The sequence below is a fragment of the Aegilops tauschii genome, chromosome 1 (genome assembly GCF_002575655.3).
Source record: "Aegilops tauschii subsp. strangulata cultivar AL8/78 chromosome 1, Aet v6.0, whole genome shotgun sequence".
NCBI classification, from domain to species: Eukaryota; Viridiplantae; Streptophyta; class Magnoliopsida; order Poales; family Poaceae; genus Aegilops; species Aegilops tauschii.
The window spans coordinates 443,268,986-443,282,964 of record NC_053035.3 but is presented as its reverse complement, the minus strand read 5'-3'; positions in this window follow the sequence as shown (position 1 = coordinate 443,282,964).

Here is a 13,979-nt window from a genome sequence, read left to right as displayed (position 1 = left end):
GGGTTTTCAATCTCGGTGCAACTGATTAGAACCTTTCGGTCACACCGAGTTGCAATAACTGCTTGTAGTTTTGCATCTCGGTGCCACCGAGTCGTTCCACTCGGTCACACCGATAGAGTCAGGTTATATATACCGACGGGCCAAATTTTGGAAAATTTTCCGAACCCTCTCGCCCGCGCATAACCTGCTCTGCCTCCTCGGGTCTCCGGATCGTCCTCTCGTCGCCAGCGACCTCCCGCCGCTGGTCTCCGCCGCCGTCAACGGAAATCTTCACTGCCGTTGCCGCCGTAGCAAGTTCGTCGCTGAACTAGGGTACGAACTTGATCATTGTGCTAATCCCTAACTCCGATTCTTAGCACATTGCTTTGCCATCATTCTTGCCACGATTGAAATCATCCTGTCCAGCGAAAACGTCCTGTAGATTAGTTTTGATTTGAAAATTTAGGGTTAGGTCTCTGCCGAATTCATCTCGGACCGACCGAGTTGTAGAAACCGGTCTCACCGATTTTGGCTTAGGCCAAAGCACACGCGTTTTCGGTCTGACCGAAAACTGCAAATCGGTGTGACCGAGTTCGATTCTTTGTGAAACCCTAGCAGTCTCGGTACCACCGACCTGTGACTCGGTCTGACCGAGTTCACTAGTTTAGGTTCCAAAAGCTGCTTCGGTATCACGGAGTTTACAAATCGGTAGATCCGAAATGCTTTCTGTGAAGAACTAAAACTAAGTTTTTAAGTCATCCTTTTTGCAAAACTTCTGTACTTTGTGATGCTCATCTACTCTACCTTATCTATAACCTATTCACAGGGTCAGCTGTCAGAATTTGCAGAGATGTCTGACCAGAGTGACAGCCAGAACAGGTCTGGGCAACAGGTGCAGATGAGTGAGGGCTCAGATCCCTCTAGCAGCTATGATGAAGGCAGTAGGAGCACTCCAAGCAATCTGCCAAAGGCTGCCACCAGGACAAGGAAGAAGAGGAATTCTGACTCTAAAGATGAAGATTATGTGGCTGTTGAAGATGAAGCCACTTCAAAGAAGAAAGTGCTGAAGAAAGAGTATGGCTCAGCTGCTGCAACTAAGCCAGGTCTGAAAACAAAGATGCCAGCAAGAAGACAGCCCATGTCTATGCCAAAAAAAGTTGCCACAGAAGAAACAATGGAGTTCACTCTTGAACCCAAGGAAACTGGAGATGGCAAGAAGAGAAAAGAAAGGGTCAAGAAGACCATTGCCAGAGTTATTGGGAAGCCATCAATGATGAGAGATTCTGAAGAAGAGGAAGAGGATGTTGCACCAGCACCCAAAGCTCAAAAGCTTATGGGAGATGCAATCAAAGCAGGGGCTGCTCCATCAAAGCCCAAAGCTACTCCCAAGGCTGCTGCTCCAGCTCCAAAGCCAAAACCCAAAAGGAGCACTAGGAACATACCTGCAGAAGAGAAGAACAAGGCCCCAGCGCCACAAGTTGCTGAAGAAGAAGATGATTCTGTTGTGTTGAGGAAGCTAAAGACCAAGATCCCAGACCACACTGATGCACACCCAGTTGCAGAGAATATGAAGATCAGGAAGGATTCGGGATTGAGACTATGGAGAGAGTCTGATCCCTATGCTATCAGGAGAAGGACTGCTGTGGACTACAGATTCCACACTAAGGAACAGCAGGACTTCTATGAGACCATTCTTCTTGACAAGAAGCCCATTGTGTGTGATATGAGATGGGTTGACTGGGAATTCATCAAGGAAAATGAGGATCACTTCCCTGGAGTGCTTGATAGCTTTAAGGCATGTGGAGTGGATACTTTTGTTGCCCAGAAGCTCACCGAGTGGAATGATGAGCTCATCATGCAGTTTTACTCCACTACCCACTTCTATCCAGATGGAAGGATTGTATGGATGTCAGAGGGTACTAGGTACCAATCTACAGTTGATGAATGGGCCAAGCTCATAAATGCTCCTGAGGAACATGAGGATGACTTGGACATTTATGCAGAGAAGAAGAAAGACCACAACACTATGGCTAACATGTACAAGGAGATCCCAGATGCTGCTTTGGATACACATAAGTTTGGATCTGTCCATTACTTGTTGTCTAGTCTGCCAACAATCAACTGGATCTTAAGGCACACACTGCTACCCAAGTCAGGTGATCACAAGATGATCAGAGGACATGCTATCAACTTGCTGCACATATTTGATGTCCCACAGAAGTTCAAAGTTATGAGCCTGATTGTTGAGACAATCAAGAGGACTGCAGCTGATTAGAAGAGAAGTTGTGGGTATGCCCCCACACATTCAGGAGCTAATCAACTCAAAGATGGGCAAAGGCAAGTACATCTTGGACAAGGAACACCTGCCCATCTATCCTAAATTTGAAGATAACACTGTTGTGATGAATGAGAATGAACCATCTTCAGCTCAAGCACATGAAAAGAGAGAGAAGGCTAAGGCTGAGAAGGCTGCAAAGATGCCAACTATGGAAGAGGCATCTCAAGTATTCTTGAAGATCAAGCAAGACCAGCTTGGATATTTGATCCAATCCACCCTGTGGATTGAGAAGGGCTTGGCCACCCTGACTAAGAACCAGGAGAGTCTGGAGAGGATCATTGAGACAAAATTCTATGACCTTGATGTCAAGGTAACAGAGATCCAAACTGCAGTTGAGCAACTTCAGGAGAAAGCAGAGGAGAAGAAGGGAAAGTCTACCACAGATGCTTTTGCCAGAGTGCCCAGAGGATAGAGATCTGCTACAGTGCTAGTGACAGACACTAGAGCCACAACATCAGCACCAGCAGCTACAGCTCCAGTTCCACCTCCAGCAGCTACTCCACCAGCTCCAGCTACTTCATCAGAAGCCTTCGTCCTTGGAGTTCTCTCAACACCACCTCCCGAAGATCAAGCCTGAGAGTCGTTTAGCACTATGCATTTTCAAAAAAATTGGTAACTTGTTGCCAAAGGGGGAGAAAAATGTATAGATCATAGGCTTCGAGAAAGAGAGTGTTGGTTTTTATCTCTCTTTGCACTTATTTGGTGTGGTTTGAAACTTTATTGTGTGCTTGTGTGAGCTACTTGTTTGATCTTGTGTTTGATCATATGCTCCCCTTAATGCTTGATTGGATGATATTGTCTCTTATATCCTAGATGATCATTCACTTGTTTTGGTGATGAGTGCATGCTTTAACTTCTATCATTTTGAGCGCTCCACCAAGATGTATGTGACATGGAAGAGTAACCCATGATCCTAATCGATTGTGCATTTGCATTCAAAAGCAAATTTTAAATAGTGCACAAATTTAGGGGGAGCTCTTGCTTATCACATACTTCTCAAAGCGACGATGTTTTTCAATACTATTTATCATTTGTCGAAGCTTTGATCTATATGTTGTCATCAATTACCAAAAAGGGGGAGATTGAAAGTGCAACTATACCTGGGTGGTTTTGGTAATTCCTAACAACATATAGCTCATTGAGCTAATGCTATACCAAGATGAATATTTCAGGAAAGCTCAATGGTTGGCATGGCATGGATTAGAAAGTGGACCCCTTCAAAATGCTAAGGACAAAAGATTGGCTTAAGCTCAAAGCACAAGACTCTACATTTTCTATTTTAGTGATCCAAGATCAAGTTGACTCTATAGGAAAAGCCAATACTGTTAAGAAGGGATGAGGTGTTGCTTAATGAGGTGCTTGCTCAAAATGCTTATTGATATGCTCCAAAACCCTCCACTACTTTCTCATTTCCACATTTGTCCCAAACCAAAAGTCCAACTCGGCCCCACCGATTCTTTCTATCCGGCGCCACCGAGTTCAGTTGACATAGCCTATGCCAGAAACCCTAGTCTTTTCGGTCTCACCGAGATGGGATTGTAATCTCTCTGTTTCCCTTCGTAACGTTTCGGTCAAACCGAGATGAGCGATCGGTCCCACCGAGATTGCAATGCAAACACTCTGTTTCCTTTTCATAACATTTCGGTCCCACCGAGATGAGCGAATCGGTCCCACCGAGTTTGCCTGACCAACTCTCTATTTGACTATTACCAAAATCAGTCCCACCGAGTTTGTGAAATCGGCCACACCGAGATTACGTTGTGCCCTAACCCTAATGATATCGGTCCCACCGAGTTGACATGTCGGTCCCACCGAAACACCTAACGGTCACATTATGAACCAAATCGGTCTGACCGAGTTCTCTGATTCGGTCCCACCGAGTTTGGTGATTTGTGTGTAACGGTTAGATTTTGTGTGGAGGCTATATATACCCCTCCACCCCCTCTTCATTCGTGGAGAGAGCCATCAGAACATGCCTACACTTCCAGCATACATTTTCTGAGAGAGAACCACATACACTTGTGTTGAGGTCAAGATATTCCATTCCAACCACATAAATCTTGATCTCTAGCCTTCCCCAAGTTGCTTTCCACTCAAATCTTCTTTCTACCAAATCCAATCCTATGAGAGAGAGTTGAGTGTTGGGGAGACTATCATTTGAAGCACAAGAGCAAGGAGTTCATCATCAACACACCATTTGTTACTTCTTGGAGAGTGGTGTCTCCTAGATTGGCTAGGTGTCACTTGGGAGCCTCCGTCAAGATTGTGGACTTGAACCAAGGAGTTTGTAAGGGCAAGGAGATCGCCTACTTCGTGAAGATCTACCCTAGTGAGGCAAGTCCTTCGTGGGAGACGGCCATGGTGGGATAGACAAGGTTGCTTCTTCGTGGACCCTTCATGGGTGGAGCCCTCCGTGGACTCGCGCAACCGTTACCCTTCGTGGGTTGAAGTCTCCATCAACGTGGATGTACGATAGCACCACCTATCGGAACCACGGATAAAAAATCTCCGTGTCAACATTGCGTTTTCTCCCTTAAACTCATCCCTTTACCTTCATATGCAATTGTTTTACATTCCGCTGCTATACTCTTAGAATTGCATGTGTAGGTTGATTGCTTGACTTGTGCTAAGTTGTTAAAATCTGCCAAGAACTAAAATTGGGAAAAGGCTAGATTTTTATTTGGTCAAGTAGTCTAATCGCGAATACCAAACAGAGTAAGAAGGAGGAAGGGCCGAAGGCGGCTTAGTAAATGTTCTTCTAGATGTGGTATTTCTTTAGTGATTTTTTCAGCGGGCGGGGAAAATGGGGTTCGAACCGAGAGTGGTGTCTCCTAGATTGGCTAGGTGTCACTTGGGAGCCTCCGTCAAGATTGTGGACTTGAACCAAGGAGTTTGTAAGGGCAAGGAGGTCGCCTACTTCGTGAAGATCTACCCTAGTGAGGCAAGTCCTTCGTGGGAGACGGCCATGGTGGGATAGACAAGGTTGCTTCTTCGTGGACCCTTCATGGGTGGAGCCCTCCGTGGACTCGTGCAACCGTTACCCTTCGTGGGTTGAAGTCTCCATCAACGTGGATGTACGATAGCACCACCTATCGGAACCACGGATAAAAAATCTCCGTGTCAACATTGCGTTTGCTCCCTTAATACCCTTCGTGGGTGGAGCCCTCCATGGCTTCCTGTAATCTCGACATACTTTCGATCCTACACTTCGTGACGTCAGCGACTGAGCGGCGCGCGCCGGATTGGAACGTAAGCCTGCTCTTGTATTAAGGGAGCTAGTTCTGCTTCCGGCCGCCCTCGCAACATGCAGGTGTGCAATGGGCGATGGGCCCAGACCCATGCGCCATAGGATTTAGACCGGCGTGCTGGCCTCTCTGTTGTGCCTAGGTAGGGCTGCGACGTGTTGATCTTCCGAGGCCGGGCATGACCCAGGAAAGTGTGTCCGGCCAAATGGGATCGAGCGTGTTGGGTAATGTGGTGCACCCCTGCAGGGAAGTTTATCTATTCGAATAGCCGTGATCCTCGGTAACAGGATGACCTGGAGTTGTACCTTGACCTTATGACAACTAGAACCAGATACTTAATAAAACACACCCTTCCAAGTGCCAGATATAACCCAGTGATCGCTCTCACACAGGGCGACGAGGGGAGGATCGCCGGGTAGGTCTATGCTATGCGATGATACTTGGTGAACTTACCATCTACTCTCTTCTACATGCTGCAAGATGGAGGCTGCCAGAAGTGTAGTCTTCGACAGGACTAGCTATCCCCCTCTTATTCTGGCATTCTGCAGTTCAGTCCACCAATATTGCCCCTTTACACAGATACCCATGCATATGTAGTGCAGATCCTTGCTTGCGAGTACTTTGAATGAGTACTCACAGTTGCTTTTCTCCCTCTTTAACCCACTTTCCATTCTACCTGGTTGTCACAACCAGATGCTGGAGCCCAGGAGCCAGATGCCACCGTCGACAATGACTCCTACTACACCGAAGATGCCTACTACTACGTGCAGGCCGCTGACGACGACCAGGAGTAGTTTAGGAGGATCCCAGGCAGGAGGCATGCGCCTCTTTCGATTTGTATCCCAGATTGTGCTAGCCATCTTATGGCACCTTGTTTAACTTATGTCTGTACTTAGATATTGTTGCTTCCGCTGACTCGTCTATGATCGAGCACTTGTATTCGAGCCCTCGAGGCCCCTGGCTTGTATTATGATGCTTGTATGACTTATTTTATTTGTAGAGTTGTGTTGTGATATCTTCCCGTGAGTCCCTGATCTTGATCGTACACGTTTGCGTGTATGATTAGTGTACGATTGAATCGGGGGCGTCACAAGTTGGTATCAGAGCCGACTGCCTGTAGGAATCCCCCTTCCAAACTCCTTGGCCGAAGTTGAGTCTAGCCTAAGAAAAATGTTTTTACTAACATGGCTGTGTGCCTTACGGGCCCACGTCGCCATTGGGTGGTATTAGGATCTTTTATTCCTCGACCTATACTCTGGGACTCTAATCTCTCTTCTATTCGGGTTAAATGCTTTTACTAACGCCGACTCTAGGTTCTCGTAACTACTTCCACCCAGAGAGCCCTTACTCCATATGATTACTTGGTGCATCGAAGGATTTCGAAGATACTCTCTGATGTTCTCTCAAGACTTTGTGCCCGTTGCTATTTCAATTCCCTACCATCGAAATATCCCTATGGATAAATACATGCACTTGTCGTTCCTACCTTTATTCCCAGTTGATTTTGTTATTACAAGATACCCGAAATTCTCTCTATTGACCCGAGAGTATCTTGTGCCTACTGCCATGTAGTTCTTTGCCACATGAATATCCCTACGGATAATTCCTCGCACTTACCAAGTATCCGCTCATCCCCAGTTGTCCGTATGTTTCACAAAGTCTTCGAAATACCATTCGATCTTCCGAAAATCCTCAACAACCTATTGCTCTGGAATTTCTTGCTTGCTTTCATTATGATTAATCCCATAAGTCTGGTAATCTTATTGGCATCCTTTGTCATTATCATTTGAGTCCGTTGATTCAATATGTTGTGAATACTCGCAATCCTCAATCAGACCCTAGAATTTGTTCTTCCGGCCTCAGACGTCACTCCGGACATGAGTTGGCTCTCGGCAAAGCAAACCTTGATTGATTGTCGATCTATGACTATTCAACTTATTTATCTTTTGATCAGAGCCTGTGCTTTTGATTCCCCGATTTGGAAATAATTTTTCCTTTGTATCTAAGCATTGAAGTTATCCATATATTTCTACAATCTGATGCCCTTGCATTACTTCTTCTGGTTGAACATTGATACTCATGTCAGATTCCTTGTGGACCACCAGATCCTTGGTTGGATTATTATCCGACGATGCCCTCATATTTAACCACCTTGTGAGTTCTTCCCTGATACATAATGCCTTTGGTAAATTGCATCCTCTCCTTTTGCCAACCATGCTCTACCTTCGAGCTTGTGTTATTTACTCGTTAAGTTTGTGGTATATGTTCCTACGATGCCCCGATGGGTTGAATCTATGCCTTCCTTAATCTGTGTGAACCAGAAGAGTTTTCACGAGTCATACTATTCTGGTGTTTTGCCAGATATAATTTCAACACTACAACTTCGATAACGAGAAGTGAATGAATGGTCATGCATTGGAGAAGTGGGATTCGACCTTGAACTTGTGTTCATGCCCATGGAAACGATGTAGATCTTATCATTAAGGCTTCTCTTAAAATTATTTACCCCTTTGGTATAAGTTTATCTTATATCTAGGATTTGGTCCTTTGCAACCTTGGTTCCGACCATGATTGTTCTTCTTTGATCCCATTTTTTGGACAAGTTGAAGTACTTGTCTTCTGCAGATCAATATACCTACCCAACCTCTATTCTGCTATACCTTCGAGTATACCCCCTGGTATCTCGAGGATATCATGCCATTGCACTACATCTTATGAATTTGTGCTAGAGTAATACCTTTCCCTGTCATAGTCACTCCACGAGTTCTGGGTTGTCGTCAACCGAGAACACCGAATAGTGAATCCAGTTCGCATTGTGATTAAACAACTCTTGGTAACCTTCATTACTTACGAATTTGAACTCGATCACGTAAGTCCTAGCCTGCTCGGCTATATAATTATCATGCTAAACTTTAACTGTGCTACCTGGTCCTTAATCCCGGAGCACAGCTTTCGATGAGGAGCTAAGCTTACATCGATTTTCCTCGTCATGTCATTTCGTCTTGAACAACAAACTTGATTTCGAGTTTGTGTCCTACTCGTGGTTCCAATAACCTTTCGCTTCATCATTCGTTTGACTTGATGTCATCGTCGATCGATTACATCTTCGTGAAATCTCTCCACAAATGTGTTGTGATCATCATCAGTATTCCGAGCTTTTCCAGGATATCAATTGAATTAATGATGAGAAATACCATCCTTGCCTCGATGATTTGTGTTATCATCGACCACTTTATTGTCTTCCCTCCAACACAAACTTGTTCGTGTTTTGTGTTATACCTTGAGTTCCTTTCTACCCATCATTTGTTCTTCTTTACCTTGAAGTATTACCATCTTTTATGTCAAGAATGTCGTGAGAATTTCACCACCCCTTAAGAATTCTGGATTAAGGGATACTTCTCGCAATCTTCATTCAATTCTTGATCCCTGTATTGTTGCTAACTGGAATACCAACAAATGAAATGTGCGGTGTAATTCCAAAACTTCTAGCAACCCTATTGCTTGAAGTTAATGGTCGATAGTTCATTCTTAGACCATTGGTTATTGAAACACCATTCTGACATCGTTCCTACCCAAGCCCATATCTTGGGTGCACCTTTCAACCAATGTTTAATTGTGTCTGTTTTCCTCGAACATACATCATTATATCAATTGATCTGACAAATGTTATCTCCTTGTTCACATGATTGCGGAAATCCAGCTTTTTGGAAATCTCGAGGAATTGTCGCTGAGTCCTTCAGCCACCTCCTCATCCTCTCCTTGGTTTAATGATGAACTCTTGTTTCGGAACTCGCTCCCGTAGTTCATTCCCCGAGAATCTTACCATGTCATTTCGTCAATTTGTGTTGCACCTTTTCTTCTCAGGCATCCTGAGTCTGATGTATCCTGACGCCAATCGGATCTGAATCTCGGTCAGATATGATGGTTGGAACATATTTCCAAGAGTTATAACATTGGTCTTTATATGACTCGGTAAGGTGATGTCATGCCTAGCACACCTGACCAGAGGACCTATTGTTATAATTTCCTTTTTAGCAAGGCTATCCATTCTTCCATGAGGAAATTGTAAAACTTATTCTACAAGTTGTTCCTGATGGATCATTCGTGTATCCGAAGTCTGACCTTTGCTTGAAGACCATGTCAATGCTATCTCGAAGCATGTCTCTGGTACTCCGATTTTACAATAAGAACATTTGTAGCACAATGCTAAATGTTTCTTGATCTATTATCCAAACACCGTTGTATGGGTAATATCATGAAATCCCTTCCCCTTACCTTAATGGTTTTCTACTTTCTATCCTGTCATGGATATCATGCTCCGCTTGTCCTTGGAAAGGATATACCCTTGAAATATGTGTTTAAACACATTTTCCTTTCCATTGTTCTGTTTAATCGGATAATCACATTTTCCTTTCCATTGTTTTGTTTAATCTTCTTGAGGTTTATATGATCTAAGCAGTAATAAGTCACTGCTTTTGTAAGCACCTCGGTGTACAACTCTGTCAGTAAGAACCTGTTACTATTGTTGATGACATTCCGGTATCCACCGATGGACGAGAACTTTGCCTAATGGTCCACCTCGTTCAACGAGCAGGAAAATGGTTCTCTTCGTCCCTCGCCCTTGGTACCGATGTTGTTGCCGACATAACTGATAGGCTATCCTCTGGAATGCCTTGCTTACATGATCGTGCAAATCATCACCGCCCTTCCTACTTTTAACCCACATGGTGGGCCCATAACCCACAGTTCCACAGGATCGAAACCTCACTCTCCTGTACACATTGTTGACAAAGTTATCCCTTGCTCTTGGTTTCGTAGGTAATTCGCGAGCCACCTTCCTAGTGATCTATTATGGTATTAGACGCAATACCTATTCTCGTTGCTCTGAACCCCTTTTCACACTCCGTTTCAGGCATCAAAGGATTGCCTACCCGCTCGAAACTTCCCATGGTACCTCCTTACTTTGCTCTTGATATTTTCTTAAGGTTCGATTCGGGAGTTACTTTCCGCCACCTTTCCTTATGTTATCTAGCAGATAAGCAACATTGTAGCGGTCCGTTCTTCCGAAGTTACCCCTTGTCCTTCATACGTACGACGGAGTTCTTGAAGAAAGGAGGACGACTTCATCATGATGACCTGGAGCAGAGGAATGAAGGCATCAACGTATTGGATTGACCTCTTCGAGAAGAGCAACCAACATCGAGAATACCCGTTAGAATTTCGTAACCAAATCCCTTCCCCCTTGCTCCCCTCTTAAATCTCGGGATGAGATTTCTTGTAGTGAAGGAGAATTGTGACGCCCGGATAATTAGACTACAGTAATTCCCTGCTAATGATGTCACGTCACCTCTGTCACTAGAGTTAATCTCGGGTTAGTTGAAAACCGATTCAAATTCAAAATTAAATTAAAAACAAACAACAAATATTTTCAAACATCAAAACTAAAATGTTCGGAGTGTGCCAATTAATGCTTAGGTATTTATGGTGAAGGAAACACACTTTTACATAGTGCCTAAGTATTTTTAAATGAATTAAAACAGAAAAGGAAATAAATAAAAGAAAAAGAAAATACAAAACCGAAAACAAAGAAAAGTAAAAAGCAAACCTCCCTCACTAGGCTCCGACCCAGCAGGCCACCAGGCCAACCCCAGGCCGACCCACCCCCTGCCTACTAACCCACTCCCACTCCTCCCACCGTAACCCTAACCTACCCCCACGTTCCCCACTTTCCCCCACTCCTCCCTCTGCCCTCCCCCCGATCCAGATCGGATCGGGCACTCGGTGGCGCCCCTCGCCGCGCCGACCGCACCCTCGCCGCTAGACGCCCGACGCCGCACCGCCTCTGACGCCACTGGACCTCGCGGCCACCTCGCTGGACCTCCCTCGCCGGATCGCTCCGCCTCGACCATGCCTCCCCGCCGTCAACGCCTCGTCTCCGTCCTCCTCCCCATGCCCCGCTGCCCCGTGCCCTACAACCCCCCGTGAGCGCCCCATCCATCCGTCCATCCCCATCTCCCTGCTCGTTGCTACCTCTTGAGCACTGCGTTGGTTTTCCCTTGAAGAGGAAAGGGTGATGCAGTAAGGTAGCGTAAGTATTTCCCTCAGTTTTTGAGAACCAAGGTATCAATCCAGTAGGAGACCACGCTCAAGTCACTTGCACCTACACAAAACAAATAAAAACCTCGCAACCAACGCAATAAAGGGGTTGTCAATCCCTTCACGGTCACTTACGAAAGTGAGATCTGATAGATATGATAAGATAATATTTTTGGTATTTTTATGATAAAGATTAAAAGTAAAGATTGCGAAATAAACGGTGCCAGAAATAGCTTGTTGTCGGGAAATTGATATGATGGAAAATAGACCCGGGGGCCATAGGTTTCACTACTAGCTTCTCTCAAGAGCATAAGTATTACGGTGGGTGAACAAATTACTGTTGAGCAATTGACAGAATTGAGCATAGTTATGAGAATATCTAGGTATGATCATGTATATAGGCATCACGTCCGCGACAAGTAGACCGACTCCTGCCTGCATCTACTACTATCACTCCACACATCGACCGCTATCCAGCATGCATCTAGAGTATTAAGTTCAAAAGAACAGAGTAACGCTTTAAGTAAGATGACATGATGTAGAGGGATAAACTCATGCAATATGATATAAACCCCATCTTGTTATCCTCTATGGCAACAATACAATACGTGCCTTGTTGCCCCTACTGTCACTGGGAAAGGACACCGCAAGATTGAACCCAAAGCTAATCACTTCTCCCATTGCAAGAAAGATCAATCTAGTAGGCCAAACCAAACTGATAATTCGAAGAGACTTGCAAAGATAACAAATCATACATAAAAGAATTTAGAGAAGATTCAAATATTGTTCGTAGATAAACTTGATCATAAACCCACAATTCATCGGTCTCGACAAACACACCGCAAAAGAAGATTGCATCGAATAGATCTCCACGAGAATCGTGGAGAACTTTGTATTGAGATCCAAAGAGAGAGAAGAAGCCATCTAGCTAATAACTATGGACCCGAAGGTCTGAGGTAAACTACTCACACATCATTGGAGAGGCTATGGTGTTGATGTAGAAGCCCTCCGTGATCAATGCCCCCTCCGGCAGGACGCCGGAAAAGGCCCCAAGATGGGATCTCATGGGTACAGAAGGTTGCGGCGGTGGAATTAGGTTTTCGTGGATGCTTCTGTTGGTTTGGGGGTACGTAGGTATATATAGGAGGAAGAAGTACGTCGGTGGAGCAACATGGGCCCCACGAGGGTGGAGGGCGCGCCTGGGGGGGTAGGCGCGCCCCCCTACCTCGTGCCCTCCCGGTTGATGTCTTGACATAGGGTCCAAGTCCTCTGGATCACGTTTGTTCCGAAAATCATGTTCCCGAAGGTTTCATTCCGTTTGGACTCCGTTTGATATTCTTTTTCTGCGAAACTCTGAAATAGGCAAAAAAAATAGCAATATGGGCTGGGCCTTCGGTTAATTGGTTAGTCCCAAAAATAATATAAAAGTGTATAACAAAGCCCATAATCATCCAAAACAGAATATAATATAACATGAAGCAATCAAAAATTATAGATACGTTGGAGACGTATCAAGCATCCCCAAGCTTAATTCCTGCTCGTCCTCGAGTAGGTAAATGACAAAAACAGAATTTTTGATGCGGAATGCTACTTGGCATAATTTTTTTTAATGTAACCCTCTTAATTGTGGTATGAATATTCAGATCCGAAAGATTCAAGATAAAAGTTTAATATTGACATAAAAGCAATAATACTTCAAGCATACTAACTAAGCAATTATGTCTTCTCAAAATAACATGGCCAAAGAAAGTTTATCCCTACAAAATCATATAGTTTAGTCATGCTCCATTTTCGTCACTCAAGAATGCTCTCATCATGCACAACCCCGATGACAAGCCAAGCAATTGTTTCGTACTTTAGTAATCTCAAACTTTTTCAACCTTCACGCAATACATGAGCGTGAGCCATGGATATAGCACTATGGGTGGAATAGAATATAATGATGGGGGTTATGTGGAGAAGACAAAAAAAAGGAGAAAGTCTCACATCAACGCGGCTAATCAATGGGCTATGGAGATGCCCATCGATTGATGTTAATGCAAGGAGTAGGGATTGCCATGTAACGGATGCACTAGAGCTATAAATGCATGAAAGCTCAACAAAAGAAACTAAGTGGGTGTGCATCCAACTTGCTTGCTCATGAAGACCTAGGGCATTTGAGGAAGCCCATTGTTGGAATATACAAGCCAAGTTCTATAATAAAAAATTCCCACTAGTATATGAAAGTGACGAAACAAGAGACTCTCTATCATGAAAATCATGGTGCTACTCTGAAGCACAAGTGTGGAAAAAAGGATAGTAGCATTGTTGGGGGGGGGGGC